The 27,937-nt window shown below is 47.8% G+C and overlaps 1 protein-coding gene and 1 long non-coding RNA gene across 3 annotated transcripts in view; one reads left to right on the top strand and one right to left on the bottom strand.

Annotated features, from left to right (window-relative positions):
* Positions 1-27,937, top strand: part of SPSB4 (splA/ryanodine receptor domain and SOCS box containing 4) — a 111,953-nt gene that overhangs the window by 76,089 nt on the left and 7,927 nt on the right. The window lies entirely within an intron of this gene.
* LOC308567522 lies at positions 1,692-11,505 on the bottom strand. Of its 2 annotated transcripts, XR_014000321.1 has the most exons (5): positions 11,161-11,505; positions 10,196-10,433; positions 8,329-8,730; positions 2,483-2,582; positions 1,692-1,976 (listed from the first exon to the last, which is right to left on the bottom strand). It is a non-coding gene; the product is annotated as an uncharacterized lncRNA (long non-coding RNA). The 2 variants fall into 2 exon arrangements; XR_014000322.1 differs by lacking the exon at positions 11,161-11,505 and having other exon boundaries at positions 10,196-10,544.

Genomic DNA, 27,937 nt, shown 5'->3' with positions numbered 1-27,937 from the left:
TGTCCCTGAGAGGCAGTGAGGCTTGAGGCAGGGCCAGTCCTAGACCTGCTGAGCATCAGGTGGTCAGCTTCAGACAACAGAGCATGACACAGTTAGTTCCACAAGCAGCACACCCAGAGGGTAGTCTCAGCAGGCGCCAGACCTCTCTCCGGGAGGTCAACCCCTGCACAGCAGCTTACACGCTGTGGGCATGACTACTTCTCACAGCCGATCAGCCTGAAGGTCAGTCCCATCCACTGACATGGCAACAGTAATCAAGGCTCTACTACAATAGAAGGGGACACACAGCCCACACAAGGAACACTCCCGGAGCACCTGGCTCAGGTGATCTGAAGACTGGACCCCACGGGACACCTACGTAAGGCCACCCTGCCAAGACTGGGAGTCATAGCAGATCTACCTAATATACAGAAACAAACACAGAGAGGCAGCCAAAATGGGGAGACAAAGAAACATGCCCCAAACGAAAGAATTGGAGAAATCTCCAAAAAAAAGAGCTAAGTGAAAGAGACAAGCAAGCTGCCAGATACAAAGTTCAAAACACTGGCTATAAGGATCGTCAAGGAACTTAGTGAGAACTTTAACAAAGAGGTAATAAGCATTAAAAAGAACATAGGAAGCATAAAAAAATAAGCAGTCAGACATGAAGGCTACAATATCTGAAATGGAGCAGAGGGTTGAATCAGCGTTTCAGAAGACAACAGCAGAAAACACCCGCTCAGAACAGCAAAAAGAAAAAAGAATTTTTTAAAAAGGACACCTGCAAATTAAAAGAAAGAAAAGAAAGGATTTCACTCACTACACCCACTCACCTGGCTGCAAATACTGCACTGACCTGAGAATCACTGGTTTTCATCTGCCTCATCCCCATGCAAATGTCCAGAGCCTTTCTGATGTTCCGATCAGAGTCATGAGCTGGGTGACTCACCACTTGTTCTGCTTCCATACTATTGACTCCTGAGTGTGGGAAAAGGGCCCGGAAGTCCAGCCACAGACACCAGCATTTTGAACTAGAGGAACGTAAAGTTGGGAATGAATTCCTTTACCTGCCCTGTCTACTTCACAGGGTTTCTGGAAGAATCCATGAAGAAAATAGATGAGAGGCTATTTGTCATTTTCCAGGCCCTGTGCGGCTTCTGTACAATTCATGGTGTGGGTATTAGATAAGGATCATTCTTACAAAAAAACTTAGACATAGGACACATCTTGTTACTTGTCTGACCAGATGCTTTCTCTCAGAAGGCTTGCAGAACTATGTGTGATCTGGCTCCAGTAAACTCTCTGAACTCATCTCTTACGACATTCCTTCTGCTAATTGGGACTCAACTTGTCCAGCTTGCTTCCACCCCAGAACCTTTGCACTTGCAGTTTCCTCTGCCTGGAATACTCTTTCCTGTGATATTCCACTTCTTCCATTCTCTGCTCAAATGCTTCCTCCTCACAGAGAACCATCCTCACCAACCCTATCTAAAATACCATCCACCTCTGGCTCTATTCCTTCACCCTAATTTCTTTCTTTTCATGGCAATAATTTATTATTTATTGTCTGCCTCCTCAACTAGAAGGGAGCATCCACGAAGGCTGGGAATTGTCTGTCTTGTTCACTGGTCTGTCCATGGCACTTGGAACATCAGTGGGTACTTATATTGGAGATCTGTTGCTGTGTAACAAGTCATCACAAAGATAGTGGCTTAAAACAACACATATTTATTATCTCAGAGTGTGTGGGGGGTCAGGATTCCAGGTCTGGCTTAGCTGAGGCCCCTGCTTCAGGATTTCCCATGAGGCTTCAACCAAGGAGTTGACCAGGGCTGGAGTCCCATCTGGAGATCTGATTGGGGAAGAATCTACTTCCAAGCTTATGTTGGCAGGATTCAGTTCCCCATGGGCTGTTGGACTGAGGGTTTCAGTTCCTTTCTGGCTGTTGGCTAGCGTCCACCTACAGTGTAGCTCACAATCTGACTTCATCACGCCAGCTAGGGGGAGAGTTCACCAACAAGACAGAAGTTAGGTTTTATGTAATGTGATTACAGACATGTCATCTCATCACCTTTGCCATGTTCTATTAGCTAGAAGCAAGTGCAGGCAGGTCCTTACCACACTCAAGGGGAGGGGAGTTTACAAGTGTGTGAACGCCAGGCGGTGGGCATCATTGGGGTCCATTTTAGAGTCTACCCATCACCACATTATTTGCTCAAAAAAACTGAATATTATCCAATGCAAATGTCAAAAGGTGACGCCTGGGCAGGAGAGCAGTAAGATTCAAGATGCCTGCCTTTCATCTCTTGCACAACGTAGAGCTTCTGTGGGATTTCCTTGTCGTCTCAGCTTCCCACTGAGGCTTTGTGACCAGCCTGATCTGCCAGCCTGCATGGTCTGCCCGGGGTTTGAGGATTCAGCCAACAGAAGTGACCCACACACAGCCCAAGCCCTTCAAGTATCCACATCCCAAAGACCACCATTCACAGAGCTTATTCCTTACCCATCAGCATCCTCATTTATTCCAGGCTGGAAATGGTCTTCTTTATGGATGGGCACTTAGCATTGAGGAGGTCTTGCCGCTAGCCAAGTTAATAATGCATCTAATAAAAAGAAAGAAAGAAACACATTGTTCAGTCGGGTAGATCTTATTAATATGGTTCAATTTTCAAAGGGCCATTACTTCAGAGTCTTGATGTCTGGGATGTTTTAAAGAAGAAACTTTTTTTAAAAAATCACCATGACAACAGAGAGACCTCCCACACCCCCAAATCTGATTACAGATTTGTCTATGGAGGAGACTCCCAGAACACATCCAGCTTACTGGGAATTCTTTTCTGCCTCCTTTAGCAAGAGTCTGCTTGCTGTCCAGAGTGAGCAGGAGCCCAGATTCATCAATATTCACTGATGAAGTCATCTCTATTCATTAACAGTGACTTGATCAGCAGACATTGATCACCAGGCTTGTGCAAGGCACTCTGAGGGATTCAGAGAGTCATCTGAGGAGTTGACAGGCCCACTGAGGACTTGACAAGTCACAGCCACGTGAGCCATACGCGAGCTGACCTCTGGGTGGTGTAGACCCTGCTCAGGGACCTGGGACCTGAACAAAGGACCCTGGTGAAGATCATGATGTCATGATGTGCCCACCGTACAGTTCTGTCCTGCAAAGGTCCGGGGGGGCTGGGGGTTGCTCTGATGAGAAGACTGAGATGGGGGTGTGGGGAGGGGAGACTGCCCTGGGCCTTAATTTTATACAAACTCAACCACCAAATTGCTGGATCACCTTGGGCATGTCAGTTAACCTCTCTAGTCGTTACTTTTATCCTTTACATAAAATGGGGTTGTGTTTTTTCTCTGCACCTGCATTGATCACATTGCAGTTTGCTGCTTGTTTGACCACATGGCTTCCCGGACGGGCCTAGGAGCTGCTGCGGCAATGATTCGCTGCTGTCTTCGAGGTACCAAGCACAGTGCTGGGTGTGTCCTACGCACTCAGTAAATGAATGAATGGGGATTAGAGGGTTCTTGCAGCCGCTCCTTTCTTTGCCCACCCCTCCACACTGCCATTATGCTGGCCTCTCATTCTTCCAACGGGACTAGGGTTGATCCCACCTTTGGTTTTCCAGGACAGCATAGAGCACCCCAGTTGTCCAAGGCCTGCTTCTCACCCCGCCCCATCATATGGGCCACTTTGCAACCCAGGGAGGTTCCAGGGGAGTGGGACTGGGTGTTGAAGCCAGGTTTGAAGGACAGGGAGAAGGGAGCAGACGAGGGAGGAATTAGGGATGTTTAGCTCCCTGCTGCCTGTAAGATGTGTGAGAACATTCTGGGAGCTCTGGGTATTGAGGGAGCAGCTAGAACTACCATTAGCTAGTTAGATGTAACATTGCTTTAGTTTCCTGGATGGAAGGGATCTTTTGAGTCCCCACTACAGGCAGGTAATCAGATTTCTGATATCCAGGCTTACATAGAGCTGGGAATAGTTAGTGTTTCCACCAACCAGAGTGGGAAAACTTTATAATATATGGAGAATGGGTTACAGTACTCAGAAGGATATTATCTCAGGAGTGGAGCAAAACCAGATATAGACTCGAGGCTGCTCTGGTCCCACATAACAACATTTAAAAGTAAAATCTTACTTTTGTGTCTTAGAAAGAAGTTTTAAATATTTTTTAAAAACACAAGAATAAGAAAACATTAAATTTTTTGCTCTTTAAAATATTTTGTTATGAAAATAAAAAATGCAAACCATAGGCTGGGAGAAAATATTTATGAACTATATATCTGAGAATATTTATATCTAAAATATATAAAGAACATTTACAACCTAATAATAATAATAATACAAATAACCACATTAATTGTTAAAAGATTTGAACAAACATTTCACCAAGGAAGACATACAGATGAGACGTAAGCACATGAAAAGATGCTCAACATCATTAAACACTGGTGAATGCAACTTAAAACCACAGTGAGATACCACTACACACCCATCAGAATGGCTGAAATTTAAAATACTGATATATTAAGTGTTGCTAAGGATATGGGGCAACAGGAATTCTCATAGGTTACTGAAGAGATGTGCAGTGGTATGGCTCTGGAAAACAGTTTGGCAGTTTCTTAAAAAGTTAAACATATGCCTACGATATGGCCCAGCCATGCGATTCCTACATATTTACCTAACGGCAATGAAAGCATGTGCCCACTGGCACGAGTACCAATACTTGTACCCAAATGCTCCTAGTAGCTTTATTTGTAATAGCCCAAACTGGAAACAACCCAAATGTCAATCAACAGGCGAACTGATAAACTGTGGGGTATTTTTACAGTGGAATAATATTCAGCAAGAAAATGAACAAATTATTGATACACCCATCGGCATGGATGAATCTTAAAATAATTTTTCTAAGTAAGTGGCGGGGGGGAAGCATATGCACTGTGTGGTTTTGTTTATATACGATTCTAGGAAACGCAAACTGCTCTATAGTGATAGACAGCAGATCAGTGGTTTGGACTATGGTGGCGATGGAGAGAATCGCAGTCGGCAAATTGGAGAAATATTTAAAGAGGATGTGGTTAACAAGACGGGAAAGGGCTAGATATGGGGGACGAGGGGGAGAGGCATGCTTCCCATGTCTCTAGTTTGCGCTAGGGAAGGCGGCAGAGGTAGCGTTTCCTAGGATAGGAAGACCAGTTCTGAACGTCACATAAAGAATTCAGTTTTAACGTGATGGAGTGTGTGGAAGGAGGTGCAGCTGGACTCACTGAGTAAGAGACTGGATGTTCCAGTCTGTTACTCGACAGAGAGACCTGGGCTGGAGGCAAAGGGTCTCAGAGCCCAAGTCAGCTCAGCCAGCGTTCCAGCATGTAAGTAACCTGAAGGCTTAATACTGAGAGAACGGGTGACCCCAGCTGGCTTTGGAAGGCAATTTCCAAAAACATCCAAACTAACTGTGGGATAAATTTGTTCAACTCCTCTCTGGGTAATACTGAGGTTTTATTTTCTTTTTATTCTGGGGTTTTAAAAATATATATATATACACATATACATACACACACACACACACACACACACACACACACACATATGGGGTAACGGGAATACCGTAGTTCAGTGAATGCCCTGAAGTGTTCAGGATGCCTAGATCCTAGTCCTGGCTCTCTCACTGTGGCAGTGTGATTGATTTTGAACAAGTAGATTACCCTCTGTTTCTTGTTTTCTCTGGGCACAGAATTCTGCATTGGCAATGACTTTCTTTCAGCATTTTAAGGCTGTTTTCAAGCTTCCATCTGTTCTGTTTTGGGTCCTAACTGGAAGATCTGGTTCCGAGCTCCCTCATGTACACAGAACTCCAGTTTTCGTCTCCCGAGGGGCCACGAAACTGCAGAAAGCTCCACCACGTTCCCACTCTCCTCTTGTCTCCTTTCTGATTGGCGTCTAATTGTAAAATGAGAGGATGGACTCTTGCTTCATTCATAGATTCATCCAATTTTTATAAAGTATGGCCTAGGCACTGTTGTCGGTGAAATATGTAGCCCAAATCCTTGCTGCCCTTTTGTGATTTCTCAGTGATGTTTCTGTGGCTTCACTTAGTGCTTGTTTGTTTCTTTTTTCCTTAGAAACATCTTTTGGTTGGGCTCAGAGTTTAGAAGACAAAAATGCATATTTAGACCTATGATTCAACAACTTACTTCAGTTCTTTGTGATTTTTTTTTTTTCTCAAGGTCAGTTTCGACAGCCATCTCTTATTTTTATTTAACATGGTTATTTTGTGTTGTTTTCTGGATTTGCCTTCCTAATTAAATTTCATCCAGAAAAAAACAGTAAAATGAGTTTGCCCTCCCTAGTTTCTCTCAGGATGGGAAGGGGCTAGTATAATAAGCCTGCTGGGGGTGGGGAGAAGGGATTGCAGCTGGTAGCTGGGAAAATGAATCATGCATACATCAATAAAAGAGAACAGACCACCCTGGAGCTGGGAGGCTCAGATTGCAGCTTTTAATCATATACATGTGTTAGGGAAGAGTCCAGCATTTTTGCAAGAACCTAAGAAATGACCGTTAGCCTTTCATAAGATATTTATCTCCCAAGACCCTGGGGTTGCCAGCAGTGGCGTGGAAGGGTGCATGGACAATCTTCTCTCTTCATATCTTAGTTTGATAGTCTCTACTATATTAATCAGTACAAATTTATTTTGGATAATTTTTATTTTCACCTTTATTTTTGTGTACTTTGTTTTTTTCCAATTTTTTTGTTGTTTGTTTTTTGTTTTTAACAAGAAATGGGCACTCCTTTTATAATCAGAGAAACAAAATCCATGGTAAATAGAATTTTTAAATATATGTAACCTATATACTGTAATGGACACAAATAAAATGTTTTGTGCAGATGTAGAATTCTGTTGTAAAGCAGGATTGCAGGCACCACACTTTGGAACTGAGAGCCTGCACCAAATAAAGCACCCCTCTCTCTCCCTCAGAGGACTCCCTGGTATTGTTGTTATATCCGTCTCTGTCCTAGACTACTTGTCTTCCCCCACAGTAAAGTCTCTTTAACAGTGGGGACAGAAGTCTACAGCACAAATCAAAGGAGGCTGTGCAAATATTTGCTCAATTTTTGCTCAACGAATTGAAATTGAATTGAAGATGGGCACCTGCTCCTAGCTGCTGTCTAGGCCGGGATTGCTTGCGTAAAATGCATAGCATGACTTGGGGGAGCCTAGAACTATTTTTATAAGATCGGTGGGTTCAGCTTTCAGTGAATTTTGAGTTTCCCTGGGACCAAGATGTGTGTGTGTGTGTGTGTGTGTGTGTGTGTGTGTGTGTGTGTGTGGAAAGGACAAAGGAGCAGGCTGGGAATGGACGGAGAGACCATGGTTATGAGCCAAAGACACTGCACTTTTTCATTTCTACTCTTTTACAGTCATCAGTGGGCATGCCTGCTCCTATATCAGACAGATAATGATGATGATAGTTACTATTCTGCAGGAACTAATGTGCCAGGCACTGAGCTATGGGCTGGGACTACTCCAGATTCTCTTGCTTGCAAATGACAGAAAAACTAATTCTAATTTGTTTGGGGGAAAGCCAGGGATTTACTGGACATGTAATTGAAAAATCCAGGTCCTGATTTCAGGCATGACAGAAAGCTGCCTGTCTCTTGACACTGCTTTCCCTTGGGTCAGCTACAGTCTCTCACATAGCTCCCCAGGTGCTGGCCAGATGGCCACTGGCTGCATCCTGCCTCCTCAACAACCACAAAGGAAAGAGGTTTGATGGGGGTAGTGGTCTTGATATTCTTCCCATATATATTTTCCCTGCAGGAACCTTTTCATATAGCTCCTCCGTCCTTTATGGCTCAGCCATGAAGTGTTACTGCCCTGAGGGGCAGGGTAGGTACCACTCAGAACCCAGAGCCCACTGGGAGGAGGGAATGGAAGGGGGCATAGAAGCTCTCAGGAAATAGGGATGCTGGAGAGAGAGATTGGAAGAGAGCCTAGGGAGAGTATACGAGGTTCCCTAAGGGGTCAGAAGCCACCTCTGTGCCAGGTCTCAACCTAGGGAGGGATATGGTACAAAGACATCCCAGGTAGGTTGAGGAGCAAGCTGAAAGCAGAGAGGGCCTGCGTCCCACTTCTTGTTTGGAACTCTGCCCCAGAATGCTCCATGCCAGCATAGTAGGGCTGCAGCAAAGCGAAGTGGTGGTGTGGCATGTTTGTGGGGAAATGGCTCCAGATGGTGTCCTGGGTCACCGTTAGTCCCCCTGTGACAGAGAAGGGATCCAGGAGCAGCCACATGTTCCCTGCCGGGGAATAGAAGGTAGCTGAGAGACAGGTAACTACTCACCACGGGGTCACAGTGGCTGGGAGAGCAGGAGGGACAGGTGCCTCAATCCTGCTGATCCAAATCAGGCCCAAGGCTTGGGGAATGGTTGGCAAAAAGAAGCTGTTTTTCTGCTGGACTTGTGGCTGTGAGGTTGTGAGTCTGGATCTGCTGAGGTCTCACGTGGGGCCTGGGAGTGTAGCTCACACGGAAGGAAGCGAAGCGGAGAGATGGAGAGTCCCTGAAATCAGTGTCTCTGGAACTAAGTCCAGGGCTTTTCATTTACATGAGTCAGTTCTTTTTTTGTTTAAGCAAGTGTGAGTTGGGTTGTCTGTCATTTACAGCAGAAGGTGCCTTGACTAATCCTGGGAGGGAAGAGGGAGGCAGCCCCAGGGAGCCTTGGAGCCTGGGGTTAGTGGGAGGAGCCTGTAGAGGGAAAGAGAAGTGCTGGGTGTGGCTGGGAGGACTGAAAGTTCAGGTGGGAAAGTCTGGGGAGCTGCTAAAGCCAACAGTGAAAGGTTTTGCGCTGGGAGACATGGTTCACTGGGAGGGGTTGTGTCAGAAGTCAGGACAGGAAGGAGCTGAGGACAGTGTAGCAAGGTGGGAACCAGACGGGAAGGGCAGGTTAGCAGGGTTTGGAAGCAAACACTGACTGCACATTGAGCCTTCCAGTGCGGAAGGCATCCCAGGTGGCTGGGGAATGGTGAGACCACAGGGTAGATGGAGCTGGGAGTTGGGAAGAGAGAGAATTTGGTGAAAGAAGCGCTGATTTGAGATGGGAAGTTCTTAGCAGGAAAACAGAGAGTAGGGAAGCATGTGGGTAAGACGCGGGTGTAGTGCATGGATTTGGGAGCCATCGATACAGGCGTGAAATTAGAGGCCAATGACTAGCCCCTCCAGACAGTGCGCCGCCTGCGAGGCAACAAGCAGCGACACTGATGAGTGTCTGTTTTGCTAAGGCCCGTTGTGCGACGGCACATGGGTCCTTAAGGCTTCCCACCGACACCGAAGGCCTACATTTGAAAGAAACGACCCACAAATATGGTATCAAATCAAGTTCAACCCTCGGATGCCAGAGTTATAGAGACAAGTCGAATGCTCTGTACTTTTCAGTAGCCTCCGAGGGAGCCGCGGGGCCGGGCGGGGGAGGGGAGGGGAGGGGAGGGGAGGGGAGGGGAGGGGAGGGGAGCGGAGGGGGGGAGGGGAGCGGAGGGGAGGGGAGCGGAGGGGAGGGGAGCGGAGGGGACGCGGGCTGAGCTGACCCGCCCCCCCGGGGCGCCCGCGGACCACCCCGAGACGGAGCGGCAGCGAGGTCTCTTGCTGACACACGAGGCCGGATGTGGTCGGCGCCGGAAGAGATGCGTGGAGTAGGTGAAGGGGGAACGGGGGACACGGTGGCGAGAGTCGTGACAGTTTGGGTCCACGCCGCAACAGTCACCCAGCCGTGACGGACCCCAACATGCGCGCCCAGCCCAGCCCCGGGGTCGGGGCGGCACCAGGGCACGCGGACGGCCCAAAGGCACCCGCACCAGGGTCCCAGGCCCCAGCCGGTTCGTGGACCCCCGCGTGCGTCCGCGCGGTCCCTGGTCCCAAGTCCCGCGCTGCGAGGCGCGCAGCCGTCCCTGCGCACTCAGGCGCCCGTGACCGTAGCTTTCGCCCGCCGGGAGCTCTGCAGACTGGCCCGTGTTTGGGGGCTGAGCTCGGCCCCCAGCGCCAGCGCCGTCACCGCCACCCGTTCCGCGCCCCTCTCCCCCGCCAGGTCGCGACGCCTCCTCGCGTCCCCGCCTCCGGGGCGGAGCTGCAGGGCGACCCGCGCGGGGCGGGCCATGCGCGGGACGCGGCTCGGCCAGCAGGGGGCGCCGTGGGCTGTCGCGCTGTCGCGCGGTCCTACCTCCCTCCAGCCAGGCGAGCAGTCGGCGGGCGCCGAATCGGCGCGGAACGGCGGAGCCGCGGCCGGGCCGGGCCGATGGGCGGTGAGCGCGGCGCGGGCCGGGGCCGGGGCCGGGCTGGTCGCCGTTGAGGATAACCGGCGCCGAGTCTCAAGGTGGGCAAGCGACCCAGGGTCCGGGGTTGCGAGGCTGCGGGGGTCCTCTGGTCGTGCCGAGGCCGGGACGACCCGGCAGTGTCTCCTGTGGCAGAGTGGTGGGGGGCTGGGGCGGGCTGAACCCCGCGACTCAGCCCCTCCCTCGTGCGCGCGCCCTTCCCAAAGCCCAGCCCGACTCGCTCCCTCTCCCTGAGCCAGCCCCTTCCTCAAGCCACCCCCGCGCGCCCTGGTCCCAGCGCCCGCCCCCTGTCCCAGCCCCGGCGCCCTCTAACCCTGCCGACCACTGCGCCGCCCTGCCCCGGAGCCCCAGCCCCGACCTCGCGCGGGCGCCTCGCCCACCCCACTGCCTCGCGCTTCTCCCCCCGGCCCCGCGCCTCTCCCGCCTCGCCAGACTCCACCCGCGTCCCCGCCCCTCCAACCTCTCCCCTCGGCCCCGGCACCCCCGCCGCCGGAGTCCAGCCCGAACTCGAGCCGCCCGGGTCCCCCTTCGCCGGCAGTTCCCAGCCCCCGGCCTCCAGATGAGAAGGCGGCGGCAACTTCTCCGGGGCCTTCCTGGGGGTGGCTCTTCTCGCGGCTACCTGCGCCCCGCGCCCGCGGCGCCTCGGGGCCCCGCCGAGGGTCCTCCGGGCGCGGGCGGACCTGCCTGGACGCTCAGGGTAGGTCGGCGCCGCCCCGACCCCGCGGCGTGGCTTTTGCTCGTGAACCTGAGTATGTCGCGATCTCTTCAAGAAACTGGCTTTGTCACACACAGGATTGCCTCCGCCCGGAGCAGGTTGCTTTCTTTGTGGCTGCCGCGGGCTTTCAAGTTGTACCTGTGGGCGGCTGGAGGGCGGCGGAGCCGGCGCCCGGGGAGCCATGTTTCCGCGCTCCGCTCGGCGCCGTGGCGAAGCAGCGAGGCTGCAGCCCCTGCGTGCCCAGGGTCTTCGTGGGAGGGCAGGGATGCGTCGTAAGCATTAGAAAAGTAAAAGCTGGGGAGATATGGGATCAGGAAGGGGGAGGTGTGAGGTGAATTGCCAAGGGGGCCTCGCGAGGGCTTCTCGGCTTGGGGACATTTGTTGCTCCTCGCAGAGGCCCTCAGATGAACCCGGGTCCGTGGAGCCGATGGTGCCCAACCCAGCTTTACAAACGTGACCCAACTGCAGACGGGGCTTGGCAACAAGTCCTTCCCCTCAGAGGTGTAGGTGCCCAGGCCGGACTTGTGTGGGAAGAGAGTTTAAAACAGATGGTTTGACCAGCCTCACGTTCCCTGGAGAAAGGTAGAGATGCGTGGTTACAGCCTGGAAGCCAGCGTGCGAATCTGCCCCCTCCCTTCTCCTGGCTTTCATTATGTCTCGGATGAAATTAATTGCTTATTGCAGAGAAATGACATGTAGGGGGTACATCTCTTTTAGGCATTGGCTCCAGGCCAGCCCACCCTCACTGATGCCTGGGAGGCTTTGGGGCACCAGGGACAGGAGGGACCACCTGGCCTCTGGAGCACAGCACTCTTAAGTATTTGTGAAACTGCAGGATCAGTAACTTTTTTTGTTTTATTGATTGGCTTGAATAGTAATTAACTCAATATTCATTCACCCTTCAATAGTGAATTAATAATTAGCCCCAGAAGTCTCCCTCTGAGTGTCCACAAATTCCTGTGGGCACCTCCTCAGCCCTCACCACTCCTCTCTGTGATGAGTTGTTGACTCTTGGATGCCCCATTGGCCAGAGACAGGGTGAAACTATCTCTGCAGCCCCAGCACCCAGCCTGGCACCCTCTAAGTGGTAGGTACTCAGTGTTTGTCTAAAGAAATGGATCTCCTTCTTGAATCCAGTCTGTCTGAGTCCATAACCCATGTTTTCCCATTGTACTGCACTATTTTCAAAATGTTATCTTTAAATTCATACAATTTATATATACATATTAGATATATCCATATATGTAATATATATAAAGTCTCACTAGAAACAAACTCATTTCTGTGTGTATTTGGGGCAGAGAGCTCAGTTTTTGAGTCTCTAACCTCAGTGGGGAATCCAGAATTTTCAGGAAGGAAATTAGTTGTCCTTATCCCAGAATTGGGGTGAGAGCGTGATGGCCCCTCTGGGGAGCTAAGGCTGTTTGCTGAGAGGTGAGTCCTACACACAGCTTAACTGATAGGGCCCTGAGCTGTGGCCACAGCCTGCTTCAGCCTTCCTCATGCCTACCCATGACGGAGGAAGCACTTGGAGATGTGGTGTGCTTGTGGGGCCCACTGGCTGCTTCTGATTGCGCCATCTTCACTCCACTGGGCACTGCCCACCCCAGATAACTGCTTCCCAGGCAGAGCCGTGAGTGCCCCTTCTTGCACACTTCTGGCAGTATGGTTTGTAGTTCTGTTGGGGGAGGAGGCAGGTGTTTTTGGATAGTGTTTCTGTCGGAGGTGATGGTGACAAAGTGCAGCTCTTCTGCCTGTCACAGGTCAGCCGTGGAGAATACAGCCAGAGGCTGAGGGGGCAGGGGCACCTGGTGCACCTTTTTTCAAGAGTCCAGGAAGAACTGGAATTCAGAATGTCATTTGGATGCCTCTTGGATGTGTGAACCTGCACTGCCCATAGGTTCACTGCTGTTGTGTGTGAGCTTATCTTTTTTACCCAGACTGTCTCTGTCTCCAGGTCTGGCTCTTACCCAGAATTCCTGCCGCTGGTGAAAATCTGTTTTCTAGAAGAGGTTTAATTAATGCCTGCATCTGTGAGTGAGAAAGGGCGGGAGGGGCTGAGACTGACTCTGCTATCTGGAGGTGGGTAGGCCAGGATGGGAGAAAAATCGAGGTCCTAAAAATTCAGAGGGAAGACTTCAACCCTGGCACAAGGTTCTTGGTTGGTGGATTAGGACTTGTGCCCACAGTCTGGTGTAGGGATTACCAATAAGAGCAAAGTCACGGAGATAGGGGAAATGGCCCCGCAGTAACCTGAAATAAGGTTTGCTGGGCCCACCATTCTGGTTTCTAGAAGGCTTTGAAAGCTGTCTGAGAGCTGAGCTAGCAAAGTGGGAGAGCACTGAGCCATCTTAAGTTTTTGAATGAGGGTTGTGCCCCTTTGGAAATGATGGCTTGAGCGACGTTGGTCTGGGGGAGCCACCTTATACCTGAGATGCTGAAGGGAGAGTCCAGGGGAGTGGCAAAGGGAGAAGCAGCCAGGAGGGTCTGTGCACCTACACTTAGGGGGTGAAGAAGAGACACCAGCTGCTTTCTGCTAGGGTTGTGGGCATTTTGTCAGAAGCAGCCTCCCGTGGCCCCTTCTTGAATCTGCTGAACAGCCTTGCAGATGGATTAGGGCCTGGAGGTACTGCAAGGCAGCTATGAAGAGGCACCTGTGAGCCAGGAATGAATTGCAAGGTCTGCTCTGAGTCCAAAAGGCAGGTGGGTCAGGGTGGCCTAACTGAGTCACAGACTCCACCCCCAGAACCAACATGCTGCTCTGAATGCTAGGGCTTTGCTTGGGGGAAGACACTGGCTTTTGGAAAGGGACAGGTCAGTCAGCTTCGTTCAGAACATGGAGGAAGTTAATGATTAAAAAGGCACTGTGAAAAGAACTCAAGAGGAGCCTTGCGGAGTAGTTCCTACAGCCCGGGGGCACCTGCACCTGTATCCTCTTGGCTGGGTCATCTACGCATCCTTCTGCCTCTCCCTCCCTCTCTTCCTCCCTCTCCCCCAGCCCTATCCATCTGCACTTAACACAGTGGAGCCCCCTCTGTGCTAGTACTCGAGGGTAGGGGAGAGTTTGGGCAACTCAGACATCTAGTAGTAGCAACTGTAGGAACTTGAAAATTCTGTTTGTTTGCACAGTCACTTCCCCAACTTATACATTTATGTTTTTGTAATGCTAGGCATCCCTTTGTCATCTGCTTACCACTCTCTGTGCCTCCGTGTATAACTGACTTCCTTAGAGAGAGCTAATCAATAGCTTAGAAACCAGAGCTTTAACAAACAGACTGAGTTGAAAATTGGTTTTGACACTCCCGTCCCTCCCTTCCTCTCCACTCCTGTACGTGGTGAGAGGTATCATTTATATCAGATTTATGAACAGGTCGAATACTATTTGCCCTCCCCCTCAATTATATGGAGACACATGTCTTTCCAACCAACAGAACCACAGCTAGCTTCCCTAGACCTACCTCATTCTTGCATCCAACCCCAACTTCAGGCCTTCAGAGCTACAGCAATATCATTTTGAGCTTTTTAATTGCTAATTTTGTCATCTGCTAATGTAAGAGAATATAAAGTTAAATTAAAACATTTACTGCCTCATTAACTCTTTATGCTTCTAAAGTGAACGAAGCAGCTAGATTAAGGCAGAGAAAAGTTATTAAAGTTACAGTAGAAATGTATGGAAGCTCAGAGATAATAATGAAAGGAAACAGTCTTGCAGAAATAAATTGTTAAGCTTTAAACATGGTTACTAAAACATGTAGAGGTAAATAGGAACTTTTTTAGTAGAACAGACAAGTATAGAATTTTGACAAGTACAGATTTATGAGTATAGAAATTTTGATCCATCATTGTATTGAAGTATACTAATTATTATGATCATCCATTATGCTTATGCAGTACCTTATCATATGAACAGGCAAACTTGTCTGTGATCTTGTTCAATCCTTCCAGCAAGCCCGGGACCTTCTTTGAGATGGGAAAACAGGACCACAGGGTGTTTAAAAGGCTTCCCCTACAATTCATGTACCTGGAGCAGAGAATACTATATAAACCTAGATATTCTTGCTACAGTGGCTTGATAACCAAATTTGGTTTCATAGTTATTTAAAATTAGGTGGTCTCCTGCTTAGGTGTCGGTTTTCATTAAAAGTCAAACAAACAGAAACAGCGTGTGCTCAGCACCATCAGAAACCTCCTGGGAGGATGTCTCCGGGTTTGTGGCTATCAGATGTTCTCAGGGGATGACTTCCTAATACTAGAGCACCTGAGTCTGGTTGTGCATTCAGCACACTGCAGTGGTTAAGAGTGTAGACTCTGAAGCTAGACTGGCTTTGAATTCTGGACCTAGCATTACTAGTCTCGTACCTCTGAGCAAGTTCCTTAACCGCTCCGTGCCTCAGTTTCCTCATTTGTAATATTGTGATGATGATGATAATACCTAACCCATGGAATTGTTGTGAAGCTGAAATGAGATTGTACATGACAAGGACTTAGAGCAGTGCCTTCCTTGCACATGGTACGTGCTTAAAAAATATTAGCTGTTATTACTATTTATTCATTCTTTAAAAATACATTTTTAGTGCAACTAGCTGCACTGATAAAATGAATATAGGTGAATGATAAGACACACAGTCTCTGTCCTCATGGAACAGAGGACATGATACTTAAGTTCATAGCAAAGGACATGAATGGTAGTGCAGACATTTCCCAGGCACTCACCTGGCTCTTGGCCACCTTGTCACAGCCATTAGAGGCTACGGTGTGGCCTATAAAGGGGTCACCATGGTGGGTGAGGGGCTGATGATCTTTAGCTGGTGCACACTGGTATGACGTGGCCTTGCCAGCTATTTAAGACAGGCACACATTTGATTGGTATTTGTCGGGCACATGCTGGTTGTTAAAGTTTTAACTATCACTCTTGGCCTAAGGTGGTTAGTGGGAAGTGTAATATGAGACCATAAACTCAATATTTACTCACCTGGTTTGCCAGCCCTGTTCTCGGTCCTGGTCAACAGCATACTGGCCTGACCACTGTTTTGGACTTGGCTCTCCAGCAGCCCCAGAAGCCCATGAGACTGTCAGGAGACCCATTTCTCTGAGTGAGAAATGGTACAGCTGCTCCAGGGAGCAGGTGGGGGACTGATGTGGAAGGCCAGACAACCATATTTCCTGGGTCTTCCATAGCTGGAACCTCCTTGACGTGAAGGTCTCTGGGAAACTGTGTTGATAGGCTTGGGTTTAGTAAACTGGTCCCGGAAAGGGAGGTCCTTCCTCCTCGGACCTCGCCCTTGCTTGCTTATGTGTCCTACAAAGGAACTCCCGATGCAGCCTCCCCAGCTAGCCCCTGCCATCACAGAGCTGGCTCAGGGCCTCCAGTGGTCGCAGAGGACTAGAGAGACCGCCTGTGATCGCTGCCTCAGGAACCTGAGCGCTTCTCTGCCTTGTGAGTGTAGTTAGCACACCATCTGCTCTGCCCTGGAGTACTTCACACTAATAAGTCAGCAGTCAGACTGGAAACCTGATCATCAGGTCTCTTAACGGGGAGCCTGCTTAAACTACTGGAATTTGAAGTGAATGAGGCTTTGTCTTTTTTTTTTTTTTTTTTTTTAATACCTGCCCCACACTTGGAAAATAAAGAAATGGCAAATAGGCCCTGGTCGGTGTGGCTCCACTGGTTGGAGCATCATTCCATAACATCAAAAGGTGGTGGGTTGGATTCCCAGTGAGGGCACATACCCAGGTTGCCGGTTGAATTCCCAGTCAGCACACTTGCAGGAGGCAACCAATTGATGTGTGTGTGGTTTTTTTTTTCTCTCTCTCTCCCTTCCTCTCTCTAAAATCAATTTTTTAAAAATCTTTTAAAAAATGACAAATAATGCCATTTGTTTTTTTAAAAAAACTTTTTTTGGTATGTATGCAGAATTGAATTAAAAGGAGGAAAATCTTTCTCTAGTTTTCAAATGGTTCCCTAGGTGCTCTGACTTCTCTGGTCTTGGTTGCCTCTTGATTTCCCAGATGGGTCATCTTTTGTCGCCAATTTGTCTCCATCAGAGCTCCTAATGGAAACACAGACCTGAACAATCAAAGCTTGGACATTTATGGTCAAAGGTCATGGTATGGACAGTTGATTTTTTTTTTCTGTCTTCAAGGTAAAAAATTACTGTGTCTTCTTTCAGAAAGAAATTATATTTTAGGCAGTGGCTAATGTCAGGAGGCAAGAATATCTAAGCAAGGCTGCTTCATCCTCAGTTCGAATAATTTCCAGCATTTCTAAGTTAACGGTGTATGAATTTTAATTTTCTCCTCTTGTGCATCTTGCTCTAATGACTGCTGATTATCTTGAAACAGCTGCATTAATTGATGGTGTTTAACAGCTCTACTTACAGTGAGTAATTGCAGTTGGCTTGGCTGAGCATAGCACATTCTTTTCACTTGCTCTTTAGCTTGAGGAGTGTTTGTTTGCTCTGTGTGCAGAATGCTAGAAAGGGAGCTGGGAACTCCTTGCCCCTGCCCGCCCACCACCCAGTGCTCACACTCCCCTGGGACGTCGTGTGTCATCACAGTATCCAGTTCCCACTGCATTAGGATTGTCCACTCATAGGCCTGTCTTCCCAACGTGACTGGGAGCTCCTAGAGGTCAGGGGCCACCCCAGCTCATCTCTAAATAGCACAAGGACTGGCATGAAATAGGCCTTAATAAAGGTTGGATGAATGAATGAGTGGTTGCAAAGCAGTTAGAATTGCGTTTGGCTTCGAGCAACAGAAAGCCTTGCCTTAGCAGCTTAAGCAAATAATGGTTTATTTTTCTTATGTAATAAGATGTCTGAAAGTAGGTGGTTGTTGGCATTGGTTTCAACAGCTGATGTCTGTCTGGACTGACACTTCTGTTATTTTCTCGGCCTTTCCTTCAGGATGCCAGAATTCCTTCAGGAAGGAGGTACCAGCCACAGTGGTACTTTTGATCAGGAAAGCAGACATTTTTCTCAAAACACCCAGCAGACTTCCCTTGACATTTCATGGCCAGAACTGTGTCACATGACCATTCCCAGTTAAAAGGGCCATGTGAGTATTTAGCCAGTCACATTGCTGCACAGAATAGTTAGGTAGGCTCACTGCTGAAAAACAAACCAGATATGTTTGATGGCTGAAAAGGATAAACATTTACTTTTTGCTCACACAAAGTCCAGAATGGCTGTTCCTGATCAGTGGGGGGTGTCTCTTCTTCCAGAGGTGATTTGGGGACCCAGGCTCTTAAGGCTGCCATGCTCGTTTGCATTAATCAGCGCAAGAGGAAGGAGCATGGAGGATGGTGTTGGGGAGGAGTCCATGGACCAGGCTTGGAGACGGTGAATTACCTTTGATAACCAGTCACATGGTCACACCTCCTGCAGCTGACGCTGTGAAAGGTGGTCCAGCTCTGTGCCTGGGATAAAGAGTATATGGGTTTCATGATTAGCTGGCAATCTCTGCCACACTGTTTTCCCCTCCCCTAAGTCAGGATTCCTTTAGCCAGGAAGAAGGAATGAATATTGACGGGCAACTAGGGGTGTCTGTCTCAGAAGGAAATACTGTGCTAAGAAGGCTCCAGCCAAAAACAGTCTTTATTCCCAGTTTATCTGTCTTCAATCCCTGTTTCTGTTCCCACTTTTGGGAACTGGGCCAGCAAGACAATGGAAGGTCCCCGTTATCCCTGTTTCTTGCCCCAGGACATGTTCTTAACAGCTTTGTAGGAAAGAGTTCTAGACTATCTCCCTCAGCAGCTGGAGGTTACATTAGAAAAAAATGGCCTTCAGCCCCCTCAAGGCCAGAGGAGCCTATGAGAACTCCGAGCCTATGATAACTCCAAGCCTCTGAGAGCTCCTTGCTCATGAGCCTGCAAGTGCCCCCACTCACCCCGCTTTCCAAAGTTTCTCCTGCTATTCAACCCGAATTCCAGCCCACATCTGGAGGGGTGCAGAGGAGAGGACACAGCAAAGTGACCTCTGCTTCCCACTCAAACTCATATTAATATTTTCCCAACCACTTCCTGCTATTTTTCCCCCAGTAAACATTAATGAATGATCCATTGATCTATTGGGTTTTAATGCTTTGTTCTTGTTCAGTTTGCTGTAGGTTTCTGTGACAGCATCCGTCTTCATGCCCTTCTTTTCTCCCTCCCTCCCTTCCCTCCCACACACACCTACTGAGCACCTGGTGCTTACTCAGCTCTGTGCCCACCCAGCTCTGGAGGAGGCAGGCAAAGAAGCTGACACAAGCCTGTGGTACTGATGAAGGTGGTGGGAGGGCTGTGGTTGCCCAATGTTGGAGGACCTCACCCAGCCTCAGGGTCAGGCAGGGCTTCCCTGGGGAGGTGGCATTTGAGCTGAATTTGAGCAGGAGTTAACCAGATCAAGAAGGCATCTGGGCCAAGAGAGTGAAATGGGCACAGACACCGAGTTATGAAAAGGGGCGTGCGGGCTTTCAGGCAACAGTGAGTAGTCCAGTGTCCCGGAGTTGGGCTGCTATGGTGTGGTCATTCACTCATTTAGCACAGTGGTGAACAAGGCAGATAAGGTACCAGCCAAAAGGGAGCTCTGGGTCTGGGGCTATAAGGGTGATGAGGCTGCAGAGGAAGTTGGCCAGAATCTGAGGGTTTGGCTGCTGTCCCAGACATTGCTCCGAAAGGTTTGCTGTTGGAGGCTCAGTAGGATATGGGCCCCATTTCTTGTGCCATCACCTCTCTTGCCCCATCCCTCTGTCTCTGATTCTCATCTGGTCCTTTGCCCAGGCATTACTCAGGCTATAAAAATAGAGGCTGGCATCAGAACACCAGCATGTAGTTGGTGGGGAAAGCTGAAACTGTCATTACATATCAAGATATGTGCCAACAAGATTTTGGGTGGACCGCTTTTTTGGAACCCCCAAGGATGACGCTCTAAAGTTGGCTTCCAATTTATTTTTTCCCTTTCAATTCATACCAATAATTCTGACCACTTGGCTCAGAATATGTGCTGCTTGTGCCTATCACCCACTCCATGAGCACATTGAAATGAACGGTTAAGGCTGTGGGCCTGCCTGATTGGAGGGGCTGGGTCACCTCCATGAGTCCATGCTGCCTGAGAAGGGACGGGCTCTTAGCCTGCAGTTTTACTCTGTTTCTCTGAGGACTTGAGGGCTGAGAGAGTTTCGCAGAGTTAGCAGCAGCATTTATTGTGATGAATGGCCCCAAGGGTGGTCTCCTTTATTCTCTATGCCCAGCCCTGTTTATTAGGGTGGAATTGACAGTGCTAGGGGCGAGGCTTGGTGCAGGGACAGGAACCATAGGGCTAGTCTAAGTAAGGCTAGTGCTAAGTGTAGGGCACTTTGTTTCCAGGTGGGGAAACTCAGACCAGTCCTATGGTGTTTGCTGGGTGCCTTCTTGGTACAAAGGGCTGTAGGGAATGCATAATAATAAAGTTACTACCTTAATATTGTGATTTATATTAGAGAATATGTATATTTGTTCTTTGTCCCTGTTTCGGGCACAGACCTTCTAAAACTCTTGGAATTTCCTGTGATGAGAGCAATAATGGTGTCTTTTATGTTAATGAGGTGACTTTTGGCAAGGCCTCAGGTAACCTAAGGATGAAGGCTGGTTGCCAGGAGAACCAGCTTTGTGATTAGAGGGTTGGAATCAGTCCCACCCTCAGACCTCTGGGGAGAGGAGAGGGGCTGGAGGTTGAATCAGTCACCAATGGTCAGTGATTTAATCAACCATGCCTATGTAATGAAGCCTCCATAAAAACCTAAAAGGATGGGGTTAGGAGAGCTTCCAGCTTGATGAACATGTGGAGATTTGAGGAGAGTGGCACACCTGGAGAGGGCACGAAAACTATGCGACCTTTCTCACATACCTTGCCCTATGCATCTCTTCCACCTGGTGGTTCCTGAGTTATATTCTTTTATAATAAACCAGTAATCTAGTAAGTAACATTCACTAGAGATGAATGATCTTTTCATTTTTTGCCAATCCGAAGGGCGAGAAATGCCATGTCATTTTGAAATTTGTATTTCTTTCCAGCCTAGTTTTCCAAACATATACATATATACATTTTTTAAAAACTTAGAGTCATGCAGTGCATGGTTCTGTATCCTTTTTTTTCCACATTAAGTCACATTAAAATTTTCACATTTTCTTTTCTAGGTCATTGCATTGTCTTCAAAAGCTCAATTGCTCAGGGGTGCTGTCTTACTGAACTGCTGCAGGCACCTGGAGTATTCTTTATCTTAGTTTATGTCTTTAATTTTCAAAGACCCTGTGAATGACCAGTAACAGAAAAGAAAAGAAAGCAGAAAGAGTACCCTCTGCAGAGAAGTAACACAGGGCCTGTCCAGTAAATAGGAATCAAATTAAAGCCTGAATTAGATGTTTGCTCAGGGGCTCATCCTTTAGGCATTTGTCAGTGAGGTGCCTAAAATAGTGCCGTGAACTCTTGTTATATACACACATTGAACACTATATGTTAAATGAAGCAGCTTCACCTTTTTCATAGGCTCCATTATGAAAAGTGCACAGCTTGTTTTGTTGTTTGGATGGAGGGATCGTGGTACTTCCAGAGCATTTAACATCAGTGAAAATGTTGACAGCAAAAATGGCACCAGGTATTTAGACCAGTGGAGTCAGACCAGACCTCAGTTCAGCAACCTCAGTACTTGAGTTCTGGCTAAGAAAGAATTCAAAGCCAAGACTCACACTATAAGCAAAAGTTTTTTTAGAAAGTCACAGAAATAGAAGAAGTGAGCCATAGAAGAAATGGGTTCAGGAAACAAGTTACAGTGGCCCTTGGAGCTTAGGAGAGAGAAGGGTAAAAGTAATACCCCTGGGAGAAAGAAGAGGGGGATGGGAAAGGCCCTGGTGTGTCCGAGAAAGGGAGAGTGGGCTGGATCCTCTGTCCTAAGGGCTTTTAAGGGTGGGGGTTTTAGGTGAGGTCCCTGTGGAGGATCTCAGTAGAATATTAATCAGCTTTCCAGGGTTGTGGTCTCTACTGATTGGTTGGCACCAGGGCAGGGGGTCATTAGTCAGTGATGCTGGTCCTGATGTCAGCATGGGTCTGGTTTTACTGCTCTTCTGGGCCTGGAGCTGAAACACAATTGAGACCTAGATGTTGTCCCTAAGGGTTAATGCCCACGGGAGCGGTCATGCAAGGGCCTGCATGGGAGCTGCATGAGGCCACTCTTTGGCCTTGTTCCTCCCCCAGGGAGGGGGGGCAGTCTGCCACATGACTAACGACATGGCAGGGGAGGAAAGGTTACCCTGGGGGTGAAGTCCTTGTTTTCCCAGTTTTGCCAGTTGCTAGGTACCCAGGGCATTCCACCCTGGTGACTTTCTGTACCTGTCCTATTGTCCTTACTCTGCTCATGTCTGTCTAACTGCCTACCACAAAAATATCCAGGAAGTAGTGTCGTCCTGAACTGGCAAGTCAGAAGAGCTGGCTTCAGATTCTAGCTCTCACTCTGACTGAGGTGTAAACTTGAAGAAGACACTCACCCTCTTGGGTTCCCTGGGGTTTGTGTAGTGAGGATGACCAGGTCTGAGTAGGTTTGGAAAGCCTGGTAGAGGATAGGCTAGTAGTTAGAGACCAATTCTGGCTCAGCATTAATGAGAATTCTGAGAATTAGCACCTTCTGATACTGAAATTGGCTGTTGTGGCATCATATAAAATAAATATTTGGTCTTTGTCCCTGGTTCCTGGCACACAGCTCCTAAAACCCTTGGAAACTCCAGAGTGCTAAGAGTGTTCTTATGCTAATGAGATGACTGAAAGCTGGGAGACCCCAGAAGCTTTAGGATGTGGGTTGATTGCCAGAAAAACTAAGGCCCTATTAGAAGGTTGGAACTTTCAGCTCTACCCCCTGACCTCCAGGGAGATGAGAGGGACTGGAGGTTGAGTTCAGGCACCAATGACGAGTGATTGAATCAATCATGCCTACGTGATGAAACCTCTATGAAAACCTCTAAACAGAGAGATTTAGAGAGCTTCTAGTCTGTGAACACATTGAGGTGCCAGGAGGGTGGCATGCCCTGAGAGAGCATGGAAGCTCTGCCTTGCCCCACACCTTTCCCTGTGTATTTCTTCCATTTGTGGTTCCTTTATGATAAATCTACAGGAACAGTAAGTAAAATGTCTTCCAGAGTTTTGTGAGCTGTTCTAGCAATTACTGAACCTGAAAGGGGTGGGGGTTGTCAGAAACTGCCCAGTCTCCCGGACATTGTAGCCAAGTTGACAGAAGTAGGAAACCTGAGGACCTGTTACTTGCAACTGGCATGTGAAGTGGGGGCCGTCTTTGAGATGAGCCCTTAAACCTGTGGAGTCTGATGCTAAGTCAGAACTGAATTAAAATTGTAGGACACCCAGCTGGTGTCCAGAGAGTTGGAAAATTGGTTGGTATGAGACAAAGGAAACCCACACATTTGGTGTCAGAATTGTTGTGAGTAAAACAGCTGAACTGTATGTTGCTGGTCTCCAGAAATGTTCTGACATGATCTGCCAGCTCCGTGCAGGCTTTGTCCAACACTGGAGACACACCTGTGAACAGACCGACACCATTGCCACTGTCAGGCGGCTTATGATTAATGGCAGGAGACAGACAGACAGGAATTTCAACATGGTTATTTGATTATGTAATAATAGTCCTGGGAAGTGTTAGGAAAGAAAAAAACAGGGCGACTTGAGAATGTCATGCAGGATGCTGATCTAGACAGGGGAATTCAAGGGCAGTTTCCCTGAGAAAGTTATCTTTGAGCTGAGGTCGAGGGCTGATCAGGAGTCAGCAAGGTGGGAAAGGTGGAGGGTCAGAGCAGAGGTAACGTGCTAGCTGGAGGAAGGCAGAGACAATGGATTGCTGGTGGCTGTAGTGAGCCTCTCTGTTCATCCAACCATTCATTCATCCATTCATTCATTCATTTATCCAACAAATATTGATTGAGCAACTGCTCTGGGCCAGGCACTGGGGATACAAGACTAGGAGCAAGACTGACAAAATTCCTGCATCATGAAGCTCACTATTGCTGCATAGCAATTCCTCTTCAAACTTGGTGACTTCAAACAACCAACATTTTACTGTTATCTTCATGGTCTGGAGGTAGACTGGGCCCAGCTAGTGTTTCTTGCTCAGATCTCAGTCATTCAGGCAGTGGCTGGTCTAGAATCATCCGAATGTTCCCTCACTTACGTGTCTGATGCCTGGGCTGGAAAGACTTGAACAGCGGGGACTGCTTGGGCATCCCTGTCTCCGGGTGGCCTCTGACCTGGTTTCTCCAGCATGGTAGTTTCAGGGTGCCAATGCAAGTAGCCCAGGAGAGCACAAACCAGGTAGAACCTGCATGGAATTTTCTGACTGGCCTCAGAGGTCAGGCTGCATCATTTCTATCCCATTCTACTTATCGAGGTAGTCCCAAAGTCTGCTTAGGAGACCTAGAACCCCCTCTTAATGGGAGATGTGCTAGAGAATTTGTGAAGATGCTTGAAAACTACCACACTCTGGTCTCCTGAGCATTTTAGCCTTGGCTTCAAACCTTTCTATATGCCTTGGCCACCCGTGTCCTCCCAAGAAGACTGTTACGGCCTTATATCCTGGCTCCAGCCTGCTCCTTGGGGTCCCCCCCCATCCCAAGCAGATTCAGAGGGACAGTTTTCTTCATCTCAAGTTATTTCTTTTTCTTGCAGGGGTTGGTGCCCCCTGTGGACTGGCACCCCAGGTACCTGCCCCACTGACCCACCTCCTAATTGGGTTGTCAGAGGACATGCATGGACACAGGCCCCCAGTCCCCAAGGAGCAAGGCTCTTTTGTGGGTCTGAGAGATGGCCAGGATGGCTGGGGGTTATAGTGCGGGAGCTTGAGGTGAGGCTGGACTGACAGTGGGGCCTTGTAGGCCATGGGCAGGGTTTGATGGTCATCCTGAGGACATTATGGGAAACTGCTAAAGGGCTGAAGTTCTGGTGCCACCTGCCGGGAAGATTGTAGAAAACATTCCTATGGGCTCACTTATATGTGTGGAATCTAAACAAGTGAACAGACACAAGGTTTTTCACTTTGTGTTCATTGATACAAAGAACAGATTGGTGGTTGCCAGAGGCAGGGGATGGGGATGGGTGAAGAAAGTCAAAAGGTACAAACTTCCACTTATAAAATAATTAAGTCATGGGGATGTGATGTACAAATTGTGACTGTTGTTAATAATACTGTATTACATATCTGAAAGTCTCTAAGAGAGTAGATGTTAAAAGTTATCACAAGAAAGACAAATTTCATAACTATGTATGGTGACAAATGTAAACTTATCGTGGTGATCATTTTGAAATATAGGGTGTCCCAAAAAAATGTATACACACTTTAACAGCTGATAGCTCAATTTTTAAAACGAAATGTATTTTAATAAACACTGCCTTTATAATTATTCAAAGTGTGTGTATACATTTTTTTGGGACACCCTGTATATACAAATATCAGATCATTATGTTGTGCATGTGGAACTAATATAATGTTAAATGTCAATTATACCTTAATGGGGGGGGGGAAGACAGTTGTGGGAGGAACAAGATTTTGCATTTTGCTTTTAAGTTAATCTGTTAGAATGATTCCTTTTTCTTAGAAAGAAGATTTTCAGGTTATGTTCCTAGCTTGAAAAGAGGAAACTTAGATCTCTATCCTGATTGAATCAGCGATATGGCAGCCTGTGGTTAGTTATCACTGGGTTGGTGGGCAGAGCCAATCTTCTGTAACCAACAGAACTCACAACGCTGTTACTAGAATCAATCTATGACAAATATTTCTACCACTGTGGTGCCCTGTAATACCCAACTAATAATGCAACAGTTGCCTATTATTTCTTTATCTTGCCTAATTGTTCTGGCTAGTACTTCCAGTACTGTGTTGAATAAAAGTGGTGAGAGTGGGCATTCCTTGTCTTGTTCCTAGTCTTAGAAGAAAAGCTTTCAGTTTTCAGCACTGTGTATGATAAGAACCACTGACTTTGAAGCTGGTGCTTCATTACAGCTTTAACCCAAGCTGAATAAAAGTTTTAGAGCTTATAACAGTGTTAGTCCCTACTTTATTGTAAGGGCTCTGGAACTAGACTAGCAATTTGGATTCCTTCCCAAACTAAATGTTTGTGATTCCTACTTGCCAGCACTCTTAGCTTTGTCTTTGTTCTACCTGTCTTTTCATTGTTCTACCTGTCTTCTCGTAAGTGCAAAGGCAGGAGAAAATGTTTTACGAGCTTGTTTTCGTAAAAAACAAGGGTCTCAGCACATGGAGGGCTGCTAGAGGTCACCCATGTCAGCCCCGCACATCACCCCCAGGCAGTGGCTGCCCACACTTGGACCACCTACCTCCTTGGGCAGGAGGGCTCATTCTTACTGATGCTGCCAGCCTCCCACTGAACCAACCAGCAGTTTTCTAAAAGATATTTTAAGGGCATGGAGTTCCTGCCCACGGATACCAGCATTGATTACTATCCATAGACAGCCCGGGGACCCATGCTTTGTCATGATCAAGTCATGGAATGGGCTGGCAGTGAGCACAGGGTTTTGTCAAAGCTCTGTAGATGAGTGTGCTCCCAGCCTGAAAAAGATCAAGCAAAATGCCTTGATCTGTGGCGTGCATGAGTCCTCCCATTCAGATATCCATCCAGAGCAAAATCCCGTTTCTGTGGGGTATTGTTAACATAGAAAATGCAGCTTTCAGATTTGTGAGTGGCCTTGGCAACCTGCACTTTCAGGTGTGCCTGCCTGATTCACATTGCGCATCTGTGATTCTCAGGCCCTTGTAAGAGCTTTGTTTTTGCCTTTAAAAATGTGGCTTTTACCCACATGAGCCTTCATTGTACACCACTTGTATTTGTAGTTTTACAGCCCTGCCTATTTAATCCTCTTATGTTTTCCTTGACATTTTGATACAGTTTGCTGGCAAAATAAAAAGAATCAGCCATATTTTTAAGTGGCTTTTTGGTGAGTAACTCCTGCCAACTGTGTGTTCTTTTTTGTTATTTAGGTACTTATAGTAGTTCTCAACGTTTTAAAATAAGAATGTCAGTTTCATATGTAGCTACTTCTAAAACTTAAGAAAGAACAAAGCAGCGAAGTTGGATGGAACACAGACTTCTCCCAAAATGTCAGGGGGGAAAAATCACTGAAAAGTACATAAAAGTGAAAATCCTGGCTTGATGAATTAGTTATTACAGTCTGGTCTGGTGCTGAGAAATGCTCAGCCACCTTGACCTGGAAAAAAACTTCAAAGGAGAAAGTGGTAGGAACGTGTCATTCACACATGAAGGGAAAAAACAATGTTTCAGGGATTTAAAAAAAATCTAAATCTGCAGATTACCTGCCTCCAATCCTTTGTGGAGAGAAACAGTTGGTAAATAATTCATGCCACACATTAAACACATGTAAAATAGGAATCAAAGGCCTGTTGGCAGAACGTGTACAGTCAGGAGGCTGATGGATGTTGCTCTGCCGTTTGTCACTACAAACCAGCACTGATGTTTTTCTTAAACATATAATTATGACTGTGCGCTTTGATTGCTAGATCTGGTACTGTCATCAGATAGCTGGGTTTGAGAATAATTTTTTAGAATAATTGTGTGTGTTGTCAAGTCTTCTCCATGTGTGGGTTGTTGCAGGCATCCCCTCGTTCCCTCGTTCCTAACAATTCCAATTCTGTGCAGGTTCCCCTGCTCTTCCCCTTTGTGGGCCTTCGCCAGGAGGTGAATCCCGATTGCTTTCACCCAAACGTAGTGGCCAGTTCCTGGTGCTAGCAGTTGGTTTGGGCATGGGCCTGTGACACAGCTCTGGCCGTTAGACGTTAGGGGAATTCCACTGGAAGGTTTCTGGGAAGGCTTCCTTGCTTCCAGTAGAAACGTGAGGCCTGCGAGTGTGGCCACAGTCTTATGATCCTTGAG

This window comes from Miniopterus schreibersii, assembly GCF_964146895.1.
Source record: "Miniopterus schreibersii genome assembly, chromosome: 15".
Classification (NCBI taxonomy): Eukaryota; Metazoa; Chordata; class Mammalia; order Chiroptera; family Miniopteridae; genus Miniopterus; species Miniopterus schreibersii.
This window is presented reverse-complemented; position numbering and strand designations above follow the sequence as displayed.